At 38.7% G+C, this 18,724-nt stretch overlaps 1 pseudogene; it reads right to left on the reverse strand.

Moving 5' to 3' along the window:
• Nucleotides 1-3,866: 3,866 nt before the first annotated feature.
• On the reverse strand, nt 3,867-16,839 carry LOC122640963 (annotated as a pseudogene).
• Nucleotides 16,840-18,724: the final 1,885 nt, after the last annotated feature.

Raw genomic sequence — 18,724 nt, forward strand, 5'->3', positions numbered from 1 at the left:
CCACCACCATCCACCACCATTAATACCACCTACCACCGTGAAGCCCCACTTCCAGCACCACCTCCATTGTAGAAATTTCGGGATCCGCCAGTTCCGTTGGATTGTGACGTCGACAGTGTCGGAACCCATGGAAAGGTTGTGATATTTTCTTCTTCACAAAATCCATAATCCATATTTTCTCTTTTGCTGGATTAATGCCGATGTCACTTCGAAACTCTTTAATCGTTTAAATTTTGTTTTCATCGTCTCAGAAGTCTGAGTCGGCTCTCTAAAGCCTTGTACCCTGCTATTATTCAAAACCCCAGTTTAATGTCCAGGTAAGTTCACGAGGAAGATCTCTCGGCACTTAATAAATCGATTGGTTGGTTAATTTTTTAATTCTCTTTCTTTCTCTTGGTTTGTTTCTCAGAAATCCATTTGGAAGCTTAATAAACTAATAGAAGTTCTGTATTGCAGAAAATGTGGAGCTGCAGAGATACCTTTCAGTTGCTGCTCTCTCTTCCTTCCCAGTCCCCTATTTTGGGAGTGCGGAAAGAGAAAGGCTTTTTTATCATACTAATCTTTAGCTTGTTGTTTGCAGGAAAGTGAATATTTCCATGGGAGCATGTAGTCACAATTTGCAGTCACCCCCCAAATCACCATCATTATCAGAGAGTTTCCGGCATTTAGCTAGCTCTCTCGCAATCCTATCACAGAGACTGTTCCTAGAAACATCTAGAATACGAAGTTGTAAGATTTTACCGATCTCAGTCGGAATCCGACCTTCGAGGATGTTTCCGTGAAGCTGAAGAGACCTCAAATTGGAGCAGTTCCCGATCTCTGGTGGAATCTTATCCACCAAAAGATTACCAGAAAGCTTCAAATGGCTAAGAGACTCGCATCCACTAGAAGGATCGATCTTGATTGCACCGGTGAGCCGATTTTAAGACAAATCAATAGCTCTGAGCCGGGTCCAGAAATGGAGTTAAAAGACAAATTAAGAAGTCTAAGAGAAGAGAGATATCTCATCTGGTCAGGAATCCGTCCGGAGAATGGATTCATGGGTTCCAACACCGTCGACGTCACAATCCAACGGAACTGGCGGATCCCAGAATTTCTGCAATGGAGGTGGGGCTTCACGGTGGTTGGTGGTATTAATGGTAGTGGGTGGCAGTGGTGTTGGAGGTGGGGCTTCACGGTGGTAATGGTGTTAATTGTGGGTGGTGGTGGTATTGGGTATGTAAAAGAAGATAATGATTTGGGGAAGATGAGGGCATTTTGGTATTTTCAAATTTTAGCAAATAGGTCAGGGCAATTAGGTCTTTTCAAATTTTAGAAGAGATAGAAGAAAGGGTAATTTGGTCATTTTTTAGCATTTAACACTTGGTGTGAACTTAAATGGCATTAAGGGGGTAAAGCAGGGGTGGTACGTGGAATATTGAGGGGTGGTACGTGGACTTATCAGAAGTTTAGGGGGATACGAGGAATATTGGGTGCATTGCAGGGGGTGCGTGTATTTTACCCATAAAATATTAAAGAAATATGAGATGTTAAATATATATATATATTTTTGATATTATGATATGGTAAATAAATATAAGGAGAAGGGGGAGTTGAATAAAAAGAAATAAAAAACGTTTCGAAAGGATGATGATAAAAGAAAAAAGGGTTGCAGTTTTTTGTACGGGAGTGTGGCCTACGCCAGCACTCCCACGTGTCTATCTCTCTCTTCATTAAAACATGGAGGCAGAGGTGTCTTCTCACATGGGGAGGAGAGAGACAGACTCATGGGAGTGTTAGCATAGGTCACACTCCCGGACAGAGAACTTTTTCTCGAAAAAAAAAAGAGGATAAATTACACGTTACCCCCTGATTTTTGAAAAAACTCAATTCACCCCTGGTTTAGACCCCAATAAATTAGTCCCTACCGTTAGTTTTATGCTGTTAAGTGATGATGTAAGCCAATTCAATAAACTTAAATTCCTAAACTACCCTTGACCAATGTTGAAGATGAATGAAGGGTAGTATTATAAATTTAATTCTAATGTTTTAGTACACAGGTAAAATAGTCTTTTCACACCAATAACTAACAGTAGACTAACACCATTACTGTGATTTGAGTTTTTTCAAAAACCAGGGGGTGATCTGAGATTCATTTGAAAACAAGGGGTGAGGTGTAATTTACTAAAACAAAAATAGAGAGGATGAGAGAGTGTGGGGAGCTAAGAGATAATGAATGGGAGAAGGAAGGGGAGTTGGGGGTTTTCCTAATCCATGTGTCCACCACCCATCGTATGAGAATTTTATTAATTCAGGTTCTCATACGATGGCATCCATCATGAGTGGGTCCACAAGATAGATGCCATCTGGGTTGCTCACACCCATTCTCGTATGTTTTCATACAAGGATGTGATCCTATTTCCTATTTTGTATTTAGGTCCAATTTGTTTGACGGAGAAAAGTGTAAAAGGAAAAAAAGGTGGAAAACTTTTATTTGTTTTCCACAAACTACCACAAATGTGACTGTTCGGTTTGATGGGATAGGAAACTTTCAGACAAACTTATTCTTGTGTGGTGTGGTGGTACCCCTCTTTTTTTCACTACATTCACTTTCAAAGACCAACCAAATGTTGATAGGATTTTGACACTATTCTTTTTTTGGTGAAAGGACTTTGATACTATTTACAAAAAAGTTTTTTTTGAGTCTGTCTCTCTCCTCTTCCTATTTCCTTTTTTTCCCATGGAATCTCATCCCATATTCATTTCGTCTCTTTCTCCCATTAAATCTCACTCTACCATAAAATGCAATTTCTTTTATTTCCTTTCATTTCTTTCTCAACCCAACTCATAGCATGTAGGATTCATCCTCACAAGTCTTCCACCGATTTTATCTGTCAAACAAAGGGGGCGAGAAAAAGGAGTTTGCTTCTTCTGCACATATCAATAGGTATGTACACGTGAGAGCCAACCACTTAATCCTATTTTTTTCATTTACAAAGAAAGGAGGGCTATTTATGAAAACAAAATTAAAATGTGATTGGCTCTCACATGTACCTTCACTTGGTGGTACATACAGATGATCCATTCATGGGAAAAAAAAGTGTAAAGACACAATTTCATTGAGCAACGTGTAGAACCAGGAGACTCACCTAATCCAATTTTTTTTCCTATGTGTTCCTTGATCGGTGCAGTTCCCTAGTGCCTCTCACAAGAAGAGGGTCAGGTGCCCCGGGTGAAAGCCACCCTCTCTTGTGAGAGACACTAGAGAACCACACCGGTCAAGGAACTGTAGAGGATAACGATTCACCTAATGAATAATAACCACAATTTTCCCTGTGGGCCCAACTAATCGTCAGGAGATTTTTTTGGTAAATAATCGTCAGGACTCGGGAGATGATAACAACATTTTCGTGAAGCCCAGGTGTTCCAAACTCCAACTGACTAAAGATTTTTTTAAATGGTCATATTCATTAGTGGGCCCACCTAATGTTGAGGAGAGATGATAACCATAGTTTTCATGTAGCTAGAATCACATTATCGTACCAGAACGACATCACGTACCCCATTGACAAGCCACATGGAATCCATTCCTCCTCTCTTTCCATTAGTGGCTGGCTAAAGGCGTACACGATCACGTTCTCGTACGATTAGGCCTCGTTTTCGTAGATTTCTGTTTCTATCTTTCTGTCTTTCTCAAATGAAATGACTTTAATGTCCTTTTATCTAAATTCTGTTTTGCCACATCTCTTTGATTGGCTCCCCCATACCAATCATAAAGACGAATACTTCAAAGTTAATTTGTGAAGACTATCACAGAGTTCAGAGTTTGGGACCTTTATTATTTGCCTTTTATAGATATATATTATCCAAGTGATCGAGACAATAATGAAAGATCAAATTGGATCAATGAACAAGAAAGTGATGTAGTCTTTCAGAACTTGTGAGGCATTAGTGAATCCATCTCCATGCTTATATTTGGCATCCATCATATGCGTAAGATTGATAATCCGCATCAGAAATGGCATTGGGATAATAGTCGGTTTGATGGACCCTTCATTTATATCTTTCCATGCAATCTCTATTCTTCTTTTAAACTCATCACATCCTTCTTGTTCGGTGACACCATGTTGTTTTATGTAGCACTCACGATCAAACATGTCCTCTCTCTTGCTCCATCTTCAAATAACATTAGAATTGAATCACGGTTAGGATCATAATCCACCCAATATTTCAAAATATTAAAAAAAGATTCTAATTTTTAAAACCAGAACTGAACCAATTTACTTTGATTCGATTTTAAATGACTAGTTTTGATTTTGGTTCTAAATTGACATACTTATTTTTGATACCAGTGTGGTGTCAATAATGTGTACTAGCTAAAACTATGTCATGCAGTGTGTGGTAGTGTTTATTTACCTTGTGGGACACAATATCATCCAAAAGCTGGCTTATTAAGGCTGAAGCCCTAACATGTTTAGGATCATCAATTTCCCAGTCTAATGCTTCCTTTGTCACAATAATATCTGCCATGCCGCCAATTAGGACAAAGGGTGTGAATGTAAGCATAGGGTAACCACTGGAGGTCAATGCAATTCTCATATACTCTTTGAATGTTGGAATGTATCTTTCATTAAACCATTTGGCTTCTATGAAGTAGACTCTGACCTGTTTCTTCATCTGTAATATAAAACCAAACAAACATGATTAATTGATTATAATTAATTAGGCCAATTTTTTTAACATTTTAGAAGTTACTAGCTAGATTAATCTATGAAATCAATCGGTTAATCAAATTGGTAGAAATGAAATTGTTACTATAGGTGACACAGTACTCATTGATTTTATTGCATAATTAAGTCGATAAGATTGCCCATTTTCCTTTCTCAGTTCTTGCTTAATTTCATTGTAAACATCTAGGAGTGCAGAATAAAGCACTTTCATGTATTCGGAAAGTTGATCCATGCCGCTTATTATGTCCCAGCTGAAAATTTGATGAGCATTCCATTCAAAGCATTAATGAATGAAGCAGTATCATTCACTTTAATTAAATCATCAAAGTGAAAATAATATACATAGTAGACAACTAAAGACATATGTATATATCATCGATAGATCAAATGTTACACTCCGATCCCAAAAAGGGATAAAATACAATAAAAGGGGGTATAATTAGGATGACACGTGTCACCCCACACCGTCAGGATCTCGATGTAGCGGTTCGAATCAGAGTCAACTCAATACAACTCTTATGTACATTAGAGTGCGGGAAGAAATACATTTACAATAAAAGTAAATGTAGATGCAAAATAATGGAAGCGTTTACAATAATAAAAGCGTTCAAAAGTCTATGTGATAGACAAATAATATATTACATCCTTTCTCAAGAGGTTAAATAAAACTAAGAACAACAATAATTATTAGAGAGTTTATACCATACAAATGACGGAACTTAAAAGGAATAAAGAAATAAGTGTCTCGATCCAAGTGTCCCATTGGCACAGTCATCAACATCTAATCAACATCATAGATATAAGTCACTGATTGCACGACAACAACACCGAGCAAAATATATCCAATAGAAAGAGCCACAGAGTTTTTTCACCAAAACATCACTTGCTACGCATCTAAAAAGGTTGCGCAAAGAGGGATAAGTTCCACTGAGCCCAGTGAGGGGATGGGGAACATGCAAACAATAACACATAGTCCATGATGCATGAATTAATTAATAATATTAACCACCTAGCAAACATGTCTAAGTCACTAGGTTCTTGCTACTGCAACAACTCGAAAAACATCATGGATCACTTATCTTATCACCACGATGTAACTTCAATTGTTACCTTGGGGCCCACGCCGATAGGAGCCACGAGCCACTCGCCACCCAGAGGCAGACCCCGATAACCAATGATCATCCCTGACCTGGCCTCGTATCACTCCTCAGGCACATAGGGAGCCTTGGTTACCCAACACCTAAACCCCTATTGGTAAGGGTCGTAGCAAGGGGAACGTAACCCTAACCATACTATATAAACTATCGTGTCAAGAGGTCTTCCGGGTACATCAACACGATGCATGACAAACCATATAATAGCACTAACCTTATGATGTAATATGATACTATCGTATCGAGAGGTATTCCAGGTGCATCAACGTCCCATACCATCTATCACCAAAGTACCAGCACGACACAGCGCATGACAGACCAATTATAAACATGATGAAGACATTAACAAGCCACATTCATAACGCATACATTCGTAATTTTCACGAACATAGTTATAATAATGCGAGAATGAGTATGCATGAGAAATGGCATACAAACATAACATAATGCAAAACACTCTCAAGTTCAGTAAAATCTACACCCACTCACCTATTAGTTCGCGAATTCGTTTATTAGGGTTCATCGTTGATCAACGTATGATAAGCCTCACCGTAAAAGTAATGGTGCCTAAAGAAGCATGACAAAGCGAGTTAGGTAAGGTAGGAGGGGTCCCAAAGAGTCTTCAAAGATTAAGTCTTATAGAAGGATAATAGAGTCTAGGTGGAGTCTTGAGTGGAGGCACAATGTCTGGGTCCAACCGAGGTAGAATGCTCTAAAAACCAGGGCCGGGATTCTTGGGTGGATTCTAGTCTAGGTCCACTCCTGGGTTCAGCATGAGACAGAGAAGGGGTGGGCTCTGGTTGTGGTTTCTAGTCTGAGTCCACCACAGGATCCACCACCCTGCTGAATTTGAAATTCTCAAGGTTTGAGCTCCCCAACTCGATTTCGCCTGGGTTTTAGTCCGCAAGGACTTGGGGGAAGGGTCTTTAAACCACCTAGGGTCATAATACCCTATCCTAATCAAGGGATTGTTGGGTTCAAAGAGAAAATCATTTCATCAAAACCCCAAATCTAGGGTTTCTCCACTAAGAACCCTAGATCCAAGAATTAAAATCCAGAAAAGGGAAGAGAATAGACTCAAGGTTAGCTTCAAGCCTCCAAGTAGGGAGGACACTAACCCAAAAGCATCCTTGGGTTCCAAATGGAACCCTAGGATAAAAAACCCCAACCTAATGGCTTCATCTCCAAACCCAAAAAGAATTAAAGAAGAGAGAGAGAGAGAGAGATAGATTTAAGGACATACCTCAACCAAGACAAACACTTCTAGGGTAGAGCTACACAAGCCCTAGGGTTCTTCCAATTCCTTCATTCTCTTCTTCTCCCTTTTCTTCTTTCCTTTCTCTCCTCACCTCCATGGTTTTGCTAGGTTAGATGAGTTATGACCACTTAATGGTCATAACCCTAAGTGTAGTGACTTAGTTAGTGGGTGCCTGGTGGCTTGTGAGTGGATAGTTGGATTAATCCACATAACTCCAAAACCCTTATTTGTCTTTAGTGGGTCCCTAAGATATTTTAAGACCTCACACTAAAATACAAAAGGAGATGATGGGGCCCACGACACCTTATCCACAATAAATCTTATGGCAACTGTGGACTCATCCCCGTGGGTCCAGCTCAGGGTCCACTCCTGCAGAAATAGGGTGAACTCAAGGTAATAAACTCCGAGCTTTGGCCCACCTTTCAAGGTTTACAAAGGGACGTACACATGATATTTAAGGATTAAATGCTTACCTTCATGCGGTCACATCACCCATCATATTGAAATTCCACCTTTTTATTCCAATTAACTCCTTGACTGTCACGACCCAAAGTCACAGGTGTTGACCGTTGGCAGCGCCGTCACATCTACCAGTGAAAGTTCGATGTGGCCCAAAGAATTAAGTTGTAGTTTGGGTGCGGGTATAACATTCCCCCAACCTTATAAGAAATTTCCTCCATGAAATTTGTCATACCTTGTAACTCAAAAAGAGAGGGGTACCTCGTCCGCAATTGAATAATAGACGAGTCATAAAGGTTAGGAACGAGTTGGCCCCATAAAAAGGGTCAAAACATAGGTATTGGCCTAATCGGATTCTCGGTTGAATCTTCCTAGGAGATGATCTGATCGAAGATCCAACAGATATTTGGTTAAAATTCCAACCCCAAATTTGAAATCTTTCACTTCCCAAACTTAATTTTCAACCTTATAAATTTCTAGATTTTACTATTTTGGGTTTATTTCCAATTCTCTTTGTTCATACATGTAATGGACTATTTTTTATTTTTTAAAGAAAAGGATTAAAATAGCTTAGATTAGTAAGAAACTTATACATCATACAAGAAAGAATTTAAGAAGGTGTTTGTCCTAAGACTAGCCAAAATGTGGGATCGTAGTGCTGCTATCCATTGGTTGTGATGGAAAATAGATAGGTACAGAAGTAAAGTTAGCAGTGAGTTCTACTAGGTCAACAAAAAGAGAGTGTAGTGTCCAAGGTACATAAGATTGATTCTCAGGTTGCAAAAATTTACTTAGGCTGTAGCTAATTATCCAAATTTCTCTTAGATAGATCCCTTCTTTGAGAGCGTGTTTTAGAAAAGTCCAAGTTATTACATTAAGTTTAAGATAAAAAATTTATAATCCAAAGTTGTAGAAAATTCTGTTGTCATGCTTTGTATATTTATTAAGCATTGTAGTTATGTTCCAACTTATTTGTATTATGGAGGCCCAGTTTAGCACTCCACTTATGGATTTTACCCTTCCAAACCAGTACCCTACTCCCTCGAAAGTCAACATAAGGTCCACCAGTCATAATAGGCTGAAACCTTGGTCAAAATTACACTAGGTAGCACTCACACGCTCCCAAACTGTGTTCATGCACTTTGGGCAGAATTAGAGTGATTGAGGAAGAACTCAACTTTGACAGAAAAGACAAAAAATAAACATATGGAAGTTTCTCAATCATGACAGCAAGCAACCTCAAAATGGGTCCAAATCAGAATCTAGTTTCATTCCTAGTAGGTCAAAAAACCCCAAAATCTCATCGTAATCTGACCTATATTGGGTCTTGGGATTTGGGTCCTAAGTATAGCTCCAAAACTCTACCACATAATAGGTTTTCAAAATAAGAAAAAATCAGAACTTTAGTCTTAAAACAGAATGGGTTCTAATGTAGCAAAATTAGAAATTAACTTTAAATCAGAGAAGATTCCAATGCAGCAAAATTCAAAAATTACTTTAAAGCAGAGTAGTTTTCAATATAGTAAAAATCAGAAATCAGCTTTAAAACGTTATACGTTTCAATGCAGTAAAATAAAAAATTAGCTTTAAAATAGCGTAGTCAATCTAAACCATCAATCTAAGTCAAATTTAGGAAACCCCTAACCGTACATGGATTCTCATTTTCTACCCGAATTGGATATGGTCTTGTTTTTTTTTTTTCTTCAATTTTTTTCATCAATTAAAGTTATTGTGAGCATTTCATTTTAGTTTTAAACATTTCAAGCTATGGTCTCAACTTGAGGTCGAAAACTACAATCCTTAGTTTGTAAAATTTATTGCTGCTATGCTTTATCTCCTATTAGTGCATTATTTTATGATTAAATTTTGACCCATTTGCTCTATGTGTGATTTGTATAGCATTGACTCCATGTTTCTTGGCATGCTCACCAAGGGTTTCAAGCAATTTTGGGAAAAAGGCCCCTGCTTTAGGTCAAGTCTTCCATAATTCTTATCTTTTATAAAAGAAACAAACACAAAAGACATCAATCCTATCATTGGAGATTGGTGTATACTGCCTAGATCATCCATTCACTTATTTAAGAATTTTTTATACTTAAGTTATAATGTAATGGTACTTTTTCATTTTTCTCATATCTCTACTTGAATGAGGCTTGATTCTTTCCTTTAGTTTGCATTGATCATTCTTTGTGCAAGTGTTTGTTTGACTCCAAGTCTTTAGAGCTATGCCCTCAAGCTTGAGGTATAAATTAATAAACCTAAGTTCTTTCTCAAAACTGCTATTGTGGTTCCGTTTTTATTAGGAATTTGTTTGCAGTACAACATCAACCTTTTTACATTATATAAGGTTTATCTAATACTACTTTCATGGACTTTACATTTTTAAACCAAAGATCTAGACAAGGTCTTAAGAAGAAAACCCAACCCAAGGTTTAATTCCCAATTTCCTTTGTTACATACAAATTGGATTATCAATGTAGGATTTTAATTGTGTTTCTACAACTTGATACAAGTTGTATACGTTACACCTTCCCTGTTTCACCAATCAAAACTAGATTTTTTTTTTAATAGTATATGTTAAAGTTGCTAGCATGCTCTAGGTTGGATTTTTATTTCCTTTATATGTCATACTATGTCCTAAACATATGTTAGCATTATAGTTTCAGGTTAATGGTGATATTTGACCATCATCTAACCAAATCTCATTTTCTTTTACTTTTAAGTGTTCTCTACTTATGAATCAAGGATTTTCACCTTTAAATTTACTAATTTTTTTTTTTTTAGATGGACTTAGAAATTTTGCACATGGGGCTATTAGTTTTATTTATATGCCTTACTAAGATTTTAGCATCCAAGCCTGCAAGTTCCATTTGTTCTCTCTGTTTTCGCCCTTCTTATTTGTTATAACAGTTTTATCATGTTCGATACATATTTATGATTCCATTTGGTCAAAGTATAAATATTTCTATTTTTAACAAAATTTTGTAGGTCTTACCCCTTTGTAGTTTAAGGATTAAATCCTTGACTTTGTTGTATTTTATAAAAAGATAGAGGAATGAGGTACTTAGGTTTGTATGGCATAGATCTGTACTACTTTTCTTACAAGGCTTTTACTCTAAAGATTTTCACTTTTGATTCTCCAATACCTAACTCAACTTTAGAATGAATTGGAATATTGATGGAATCCCTACTGTTCGCTCCCAATAACGGAGGGGACATTCGGTGACCCATTATTCCACTCATATCCATGGTTGAGTAAAGTTTTGTCAAATCCTTCAGTTTCAGTTTCCATCTCTTACTCACACAAGACTACAAAATCAACACCTGACACAATACCACACACCAATTAAGCTTTCAGATCGAAAAGTTCAATCTATCGGTTTGAGGGTGCATAACTTTATCAAAACTCAACTACGTACCTACGCAGCACGGAAGAGAAAGGTAAAACTTCCTCTCCAATCACTAGACTAAAGTAACAAGTCCTTCGGTGAATCCCTCACCGACAGTCAAACTAAGTACCAAGTGATTCTTAGCAATCTTAGTCGGCGGCAAAAAGAACGCAGCCCCAAAAAGACAACGCATGCACATGTCATAAGTATAGATAAGGTACCTATTACGGTGCCCGGTGTTGACTCTGTCTTCTCTATAGTTAAGGTGAAAACTGCCTTGGGACCTACCATCCTATTGTGGCTGCTCGGGATACGTGACATGAGGATCCGACACATACTTGGCTCCATGATATGGGCAAACCCTGGCTATATGCCCCAGCTGATTGTAGTTGTAACAAAGGAAGTTTGACTTAGATGATTGAAGTGTAACTTTGAATTGTGCCATTTGGCCAAGTTGGTTTGCATCCCTTCTACCAGAGCTTGTTGGAGTCGAATCAGGATAGGGTCCTTTGGGAGCCTTACTAGGTGTCTCAGACTCTCGCGAGGTCATAGGTTTTTACTTAGATCTTTGTGTTTGGGGTGGCAGTACAGGTTGATCTAGAGGTGCATCGCTTGTAGATGATGCAACAGCTACGAAGGAATTCCACTAGCACGGTCTGCGTCTGTTGTGCTGATTGGATTCGTGTGTTCACACTGGCCATGAATTCTTGTTGTTGCCTTCTCATGGCCGCCAACATATCCTCCACATATTTGTCTTGTTATTGTTGAAAACTCCTCAGCATATCGTTCACTGTGAAGATAACCTCATCAGTAAAGAGGGGAGGTTGAGCATCAGGTGCAGGAGGTGATACTTGTGCAGGAGTCACTGGTTGCTTTTCTCCTTCCTACATTACTGCTTGGAATTAGGCATTCATGGTTTGTATAAAGGGCCATTGTTCCTGTTTCATGATTCGCAATATACTCCCCAGTATTGTCATCACATCAACATTGTTTGAGGCAAGAAAGGCAAGTGGTATAGCTGTATCCAAGGCGTCTGAGGCCTCATCACGGGGAGGGGAGAAATTTTTATTTGAACGGGTGCGAACCATTGTAAATACCTGTTCAAAATTCTCAACCCATCACGCACATTTAATAGGTTTCATAGCGTGAAAGAGGAATCCAAGTCTAGAGAGTCCTCACATATAAACATATATATACGATAAATCAAAAGCAAAGAGGGAAGTCATAAGGAAAGAGTACTAAAATCTAGAGATGATTTGGCACATGGAGTTAGGCTTAGGGTCCATGGCCCACCTTTATTATGTTTTATGCTCTTTACATTTATTAGTTTAAGTTGTTGGAGTTTATTTACTTCCTTCTATATAAGAATAACAAGAAACCTAGCTGAATTTTTGAGAATTCAACCTTCATGGACGCCTCAAGGGGAGGTCTATGTAATCAAGCTGAATCTAAGAATGGAACGCTAATTCATCACTACTATGTCATTTTATTCTTGTTTTATTATTGATGTTATCGGCTTTCACACCTATCTAGTCTTCTGCCTAGGTTTTGTTATACAATATCGTTGTCTTGCAAGTCTTTTAATTAAAACCTACTTGTGTAGAGTAAATCGATATTCCGCTCGACTGTGATTCTAAGTACAGAGCATCATGCTCTGATACCATATTGTTACACCCCCATCCCAAAAGGGATAAAATACAATAAAAGGGGGTATAATTAGGATGACACATGTCACCCCACACCGCCAGGATCTCGATGCAGTGGCTCGAATCACAGTTAGCCATTAAGCAAATATGTTTAAGTCACTAGGTTCTTGCTACTGCAACAACTCGAAAAACATCATAGATCACTTATCTTGTCACCACGATGCAACCTCAATTGTTACCTTGGGGCCCGCACTGGTAGAAGCCCCCCCGCCACCCAGAGGCAGACCCCAATAACCAATGATCATCCCTGACCTGGCCTCGTATCACTCCTCAAGCACACAGGGAGCCTTGGTTACCCCACACCTAAATCCCTGTTGGTAAGGGTCGTAGCAAGGGGAACGTAACCCTAATCATACTATATGAACTATAGTGTCGAGAGGTATTCCAGGTGCATCAATGTCCCATACCATCTAGTACCCAGGTACCAGCACGACACGACGCATGACAAACCATATAATAGCACTAACCGTATGATGCAATATGATACTATCGTATCGAAAGGTATTCCGGGTGCATCAACGTCCCATATCATCTATCACCAGAGTACCAGCACGATACGACGCATGACAGACCAATTATAAACATGATGAAGACATTAACAAGCCACATTCATAACGCATACATTCACAATTTTCAAAAACATAGTTATAATAATGCAAGAATGAGTATGCATGAGAAATGACATACAAGCATAACATAATGCAAAACACTCCTAAGTTAAGTAAAATCCACACCCACTCACCTATTAGTTCACGAATTCGTTTATTAGGGTTCATCGTCGATCAACGTATGATAAGCCTCACTGTAAGAGTAATGGTGCCTAAAGAAGCATGACAAAGCAAGTTAGGTAAGGTAGGAGGGGTCCCAAAGAGTCTCCAAAGATTAAGTCTTAAAGAAGGATAACAGAGTCCAGGTGGAGTCTTGAGTGGAGGCATAATGCCTGGGTCCAACCGGGGTAGAATGCTTTAAAAACCAGGACCGGACTCTTGGGTGGATTCTGGTCTGGGTCCACTCCTGGGTTCAGCGTGAACCAGCAAGCATGCAGACTCACGGGGCGGACTCTGGTCTGGGTCCACTCCTGGGTCCAGCTGTAGACAGAGAAGGGGTGGACTCTGGTTGTGGTTTCTAGTCTGAGTCCACCACAGGGTCCAGCACCCTGCTGAATCCAAAATTCCCAAGGTTTGAGCTCCCCAACTTGATTTCACCTAGGTTTTAGTCCGCAAGGACTTAGGGGAAGGGTCTTAAACCACCTAGGGTCATAATACCCTATCCAAATGAAGGGATTGTTGGGTTCAAAGAGGAAATCATTTCATCAAAACCCCAAATCTAGGGTTTCTCCACCAAGAACCCTAGATCCAAGAATTAAAATCCAGAAAAGGGAAGAGAATAGACTCAAGGCTAGCTTTAAGCCTCCAAGTAGGGAGGATACTAACCCAAAAGCATCCTTGGGTTCCAAATGGAACCCTAGGATCAAAACCCTCAACCTAATGACTTCATCTCCAAACCCAAAAAGAATTAAAGAAGAGAGAGAGAGAGATTTAAGGACCTACCTCAATCAAGACAAACACTCCTAGGGTAGAGCTGCACAAGCCCTAGGGTTCTTCCAAACTTTTCCTCCTCTTTTCTTCTTCCTTTCTTCTTCTTCTCCTTTTTCTTCTTTCTTCTTTCCTTTCTCTTTTTCATCTCTTTTCCTTTCTCTCCTCACCTCCACGGTTTTGCTAGGTTAGATGAGTTATGACCACTTAATGGTCATAACCCCAAGTGTAGTGACTTAGTTAGTGGGTGCCTAGTGGCTTGTGAGTGGATAGTTGGATTAATCCACATAACTTCAAAACCCTTATTTATCTCTAGTGGGTCCCTAAGATATTTTAAGATCCCATACTAAAATACAAAAGGAGATGATGGGGCCCACAACACCTTATCCACAATAAATCGTATGGCAAGTGTGTACTCATCCCCGTGGGTCCAGCTCAGGGTCTAGTCTTGCAAAAATAAGGTGAACCCAAGGTAATAAACTCCGGGCTTTGGCCTTCCTTTCGAGGTTTACGAAGGGAGCACGTACACATGATATTTAAGGATTAAATGCTCACCTTCATGTGGTCACATCACCCATCACATCAAAATTCCACCATTTTATTCTAGTTAACTCCTTGACTGTCACGACCCAAAGTCACAGGTGCTGACCGTTGACAGCGCCGTCACATCTACCAGTGAAAGTTCGACGTGGCCCGAAGAATTAAGGTGTAGTTTGGGTGCGGGTATAACATCAAACCTTTCAATTGTATCTGTGAAGAGGTTGAGTTCTTCCAATGTGTGCCATAAACATCGTAGGTATCATCTAAGATTGAAGTCAAGGCTATAACTTTTGTTAACATCATTCTAGCAAGAGAGGAATTTGGCTCAAAATACACCCCACTATCCAAAAATAGCATTCCACGAGTCGGTCTCTCGCATAAGGGAGCTTAGTTGCAAATTCCAATTCTTTCCACCATCTGCGTGCATTAATTAACAGGGTATATGAACATGACTATTGCTCATAATAAATATATGCATAGAAAGATACATGTATCAAATTAACCACACACACACACACACACAAAAAAAAAGAGAAAAAGAATAAACCCGCCTTCAGAGTTGGCTTAGCTCCTACAGGTGAATTGACTACAGTGAATTGAAATCCAACTTTGCAAGCTTCAGCAGAGTCTCATTCCTTGTCTCCATTTCTTCATAAACAGAGATGTAAAGCCTTGTTTCTAATCTTGGCATGCCCTTTTGGAGGGGCTGTTTCAATGCATGCATCACTTGTGTTGCAAGAGGAGGCTTTAAATCATGATGATGATGAGTAAGTATAGATTTAAGTTGAGTGGTTGTGAATGTCAGAGCTTCATCTAGGATGTCTTCTCCATGTACCCTGAGATGTGTAGCTCATACAAGCATAGCAATCTAGGCACATCTTTAATTAAGTCATCCTTGAAGCTGCCTTTGCTGTCCTTGAACCTATTGAAAGCATCTGCAAGGTGGACAGGTGATAGTCAGATGACCATAGTGGTCTAATTAATTTCCAATCAAGGAAGGATGAGAAAGGAGTATTTACTGTAGGAGACATTTTACCCTTATCGTCTCAGTAATCGAAACCATAAAGCGATGGTGCAAAGATGGTTTCCATGATCAGGGGGTACTGTATCCTTATTCTGGTCTAGCAACTCCTCGATCAATCTCTCCTTCAAAGTGGTATACCAAGACGTTGTAAGGAATCAATCAAGTTCAATTTGTTTGAAGGATCAAAATTGACATCAGCCCTTAGCATCCTCCTTACTTCTTTCAACTCTTCAGCAACATGTTCAGGACAAGCATCATATACCTGCAAAATTATTGTTCTTTGTTTTTACACTTGTAAAAAAAAAAACTATAATACATAGACCACATAGTTTTGGTCTCCCTTCCCCTTCTGTGTGTGTGTGTGTGGTGCAAATTTTTTTTTTTTTTTTTTGGTGAATACGAAATTCATTATCAAAAGGAGAAAGAACAAGGGCCCCAGAATCGAAGAGGAGAAAAAAAAATTACAATCAGCCAAACAAATCCCAAACTTCAAGAGGAAAGGAAACACATACATAATAACCGATATAACTACAATCAAATCAAGCTAAAGAGGAACTAAAGGACAAAAAAGGTCCCAAGTAACGAATCACAAGATATAAAGTTGACCTTCTTCCCATTTGGATTATAGGAAAGAATGGGAGGAACCAACCATCTCCTGCTAGAACCACTGCCATCCGCTCTAGGATAATCTTCCCTGAGTATTGATGATTAAGTTAGAACTTAGGTTCCCCATAGGAGTGTCACTGCCTGGAACAACACCCTCAAAACCTACCTCACAATCATTGCGAACATTGCTTTGGCCCAGACTAACAACAACCCTATCTTTGACAAATAACAAAACAGAACCTGAAATCAAGTGTGGTGCAACTTACCATATCATCAGGAGGATATTCGAGGAATCGGTCACCCCAAATGCTGGGATGGTAATTCTCTGACCCACGAATGATATCTGTGTTTGGATTTTGAATCAAATGCTGGTGGGCAGCCGGAGCAAAAGAAGGTAGGTCAGAAATCTTCCAAATGACACAAAATATAAGATAGAACCAAAATGGGGGGCAGCTAAGATGCTTGGGGTACAAAGTATTTGTGTGATCTGATATTTATAGCCACGTACAACTCAGAATATATGAGCTTTGGAAGAGGTAATTAGTAACGGCTAGCATGCATGCACAAGAAAAAAATGGCTTGCCATAAATTGATATTTCATGATTTTGATGTTTCAAAACAAGTTCATATATTGTGCGCAGAACTAGACTATGTTTTTATACCTAACCATTCTAAATTTCTAATTAATCCTAAATTCTCTCATGGTAGAACTAGACTATTAGCTTGATGGAATTGGTGTTTAATTAAGCTCACATGCATCATCAAATTTGGGTGCTTATGACTCTCTTCTAAGAACTTGATCGAAGATGGAGAAAAGACAAGAGACTGCATCTCCATCCACCTTTGTACAACTGCAAATTAAGTTATTGTGCATGTAAGAACCCCACTTACAACTGCAAATTGATGTGTATTCTGTCATTTTTCTAAGACATTTTTCTAAGGTTCTTGCTGATTCCCTGTAGATTCGGGCTGAATCGCTATCCATAGAGGCTGGTATACCACGTGGACTAAGGCCATATTATGAGGAAAAGTGGGCCCAGCCATGTATTTCACGTTTATCCTCTGTCTTGACAAATGTATGGTAAGGGATGCATCTATTTCATTATTGTACTCTGTCCCAGCTAAGATTGGATCCCTCTCCAATGGACGGAAACTCTCTTTCATACGTGTAATTCATGATTTCTGTTTATTATTATTATTATTATTATTTATTTATAGTTAAATTCATGACCTCTTAAATGTGAGGTGTTGGTTTGTGCTTGCACCTTATTTTCGGTCTATTTGGGTTATTAGAGAAATAGACTGAAATCTACTTTAGTTAAGATTGATTTATGAGTTGGTGACCAAAAAAGGTCACTGACTGAAAACGATTAGAAAATAGTCATTGACAAAAAATGGTAAAAAAACAATCATTGATTGAAAACGATCAAATGGCTGAAAACAATTAATGATCGAAAACAGTCAAAAAACAGTCAATGATTGAAAATGGTCAGAGAAACAATCATTGATTAAAAACGATTAGAAAACAGTCATTGATCGTTTTGACAAAAAAAGGTCAGAAAATGGTTAGAAAATAGTCATTGACAAAAACTGGTCAATGACAAAAAAGGGTTAGAAAACAGTCATTGACCGAAAATGATCAAAAAATAGTTATTGATCGAAAATGGTCTGAAAACCGTCAGAAAATAGTCTAAAGGGAAAAAGATGGCTGCCAAGCTGCATGACGCCTGCACCCAAACAAAAGGTGAAATGAAGACCGCTCTACCCTACATGAAATGAAAAATCCCACCACTGTTGGATGTCTTTGTGCACGTTCTCATTGGGCCCAAGCACCTTGATATTAACATCGTAAAAGTATCATTACTAAAAATAATATGGAATTTAAGTAATTTATACAATCATGTTGGATAATGATTGTTAAAGTTTTCTTTTTAGGTATACAAATTTTCATTTCCCTTGTTACCAATCGGAGGCTTTGGTATAAAGTTACAATTTTCATTATACCTCTCAGGAATTTCTTCAAACAGTTGGCGAGCTTTATTGAGCTGACCCATCTTAATCATGGTGTTCCAAGAACACAAATCTCTATCAGTCATTTCATCAAACAGTTTCTGGGAATCGACAATGCTGTTACACTTCGAGTACATGTCAAGGAGGCGATTACAGATAAACACCCCAGGTACAAAACCAGAACTCTTAATGTGGTTATGGACCTTTCTGCCCTCCTCGAGTGCTCGTTGTTGAAGGCATAATTGTATATGGAGAAGAATATATTGAAGCAGATGGGTAGGTTAAAGACTGATCTAAAACATCTAGGATTTGACTTGCTTGCCTAAATTGTCAC

Source organism: Telopea speciosissima, chromosome 9 (assembly GCF_018873765.1).
Source record: "Telopea speciosissima isolate NSW1024214 ecotype Mountain lineage chromosome 9, Tspe_v1, whole genome shotgun sequence".
Classification (NCBI taxonomy): Eukaryota; Viridiplantae; Streptophyta; class Magnoliopsida; order Proteales; family Proteaceae; genus Telopea; species Telopea speciosissima.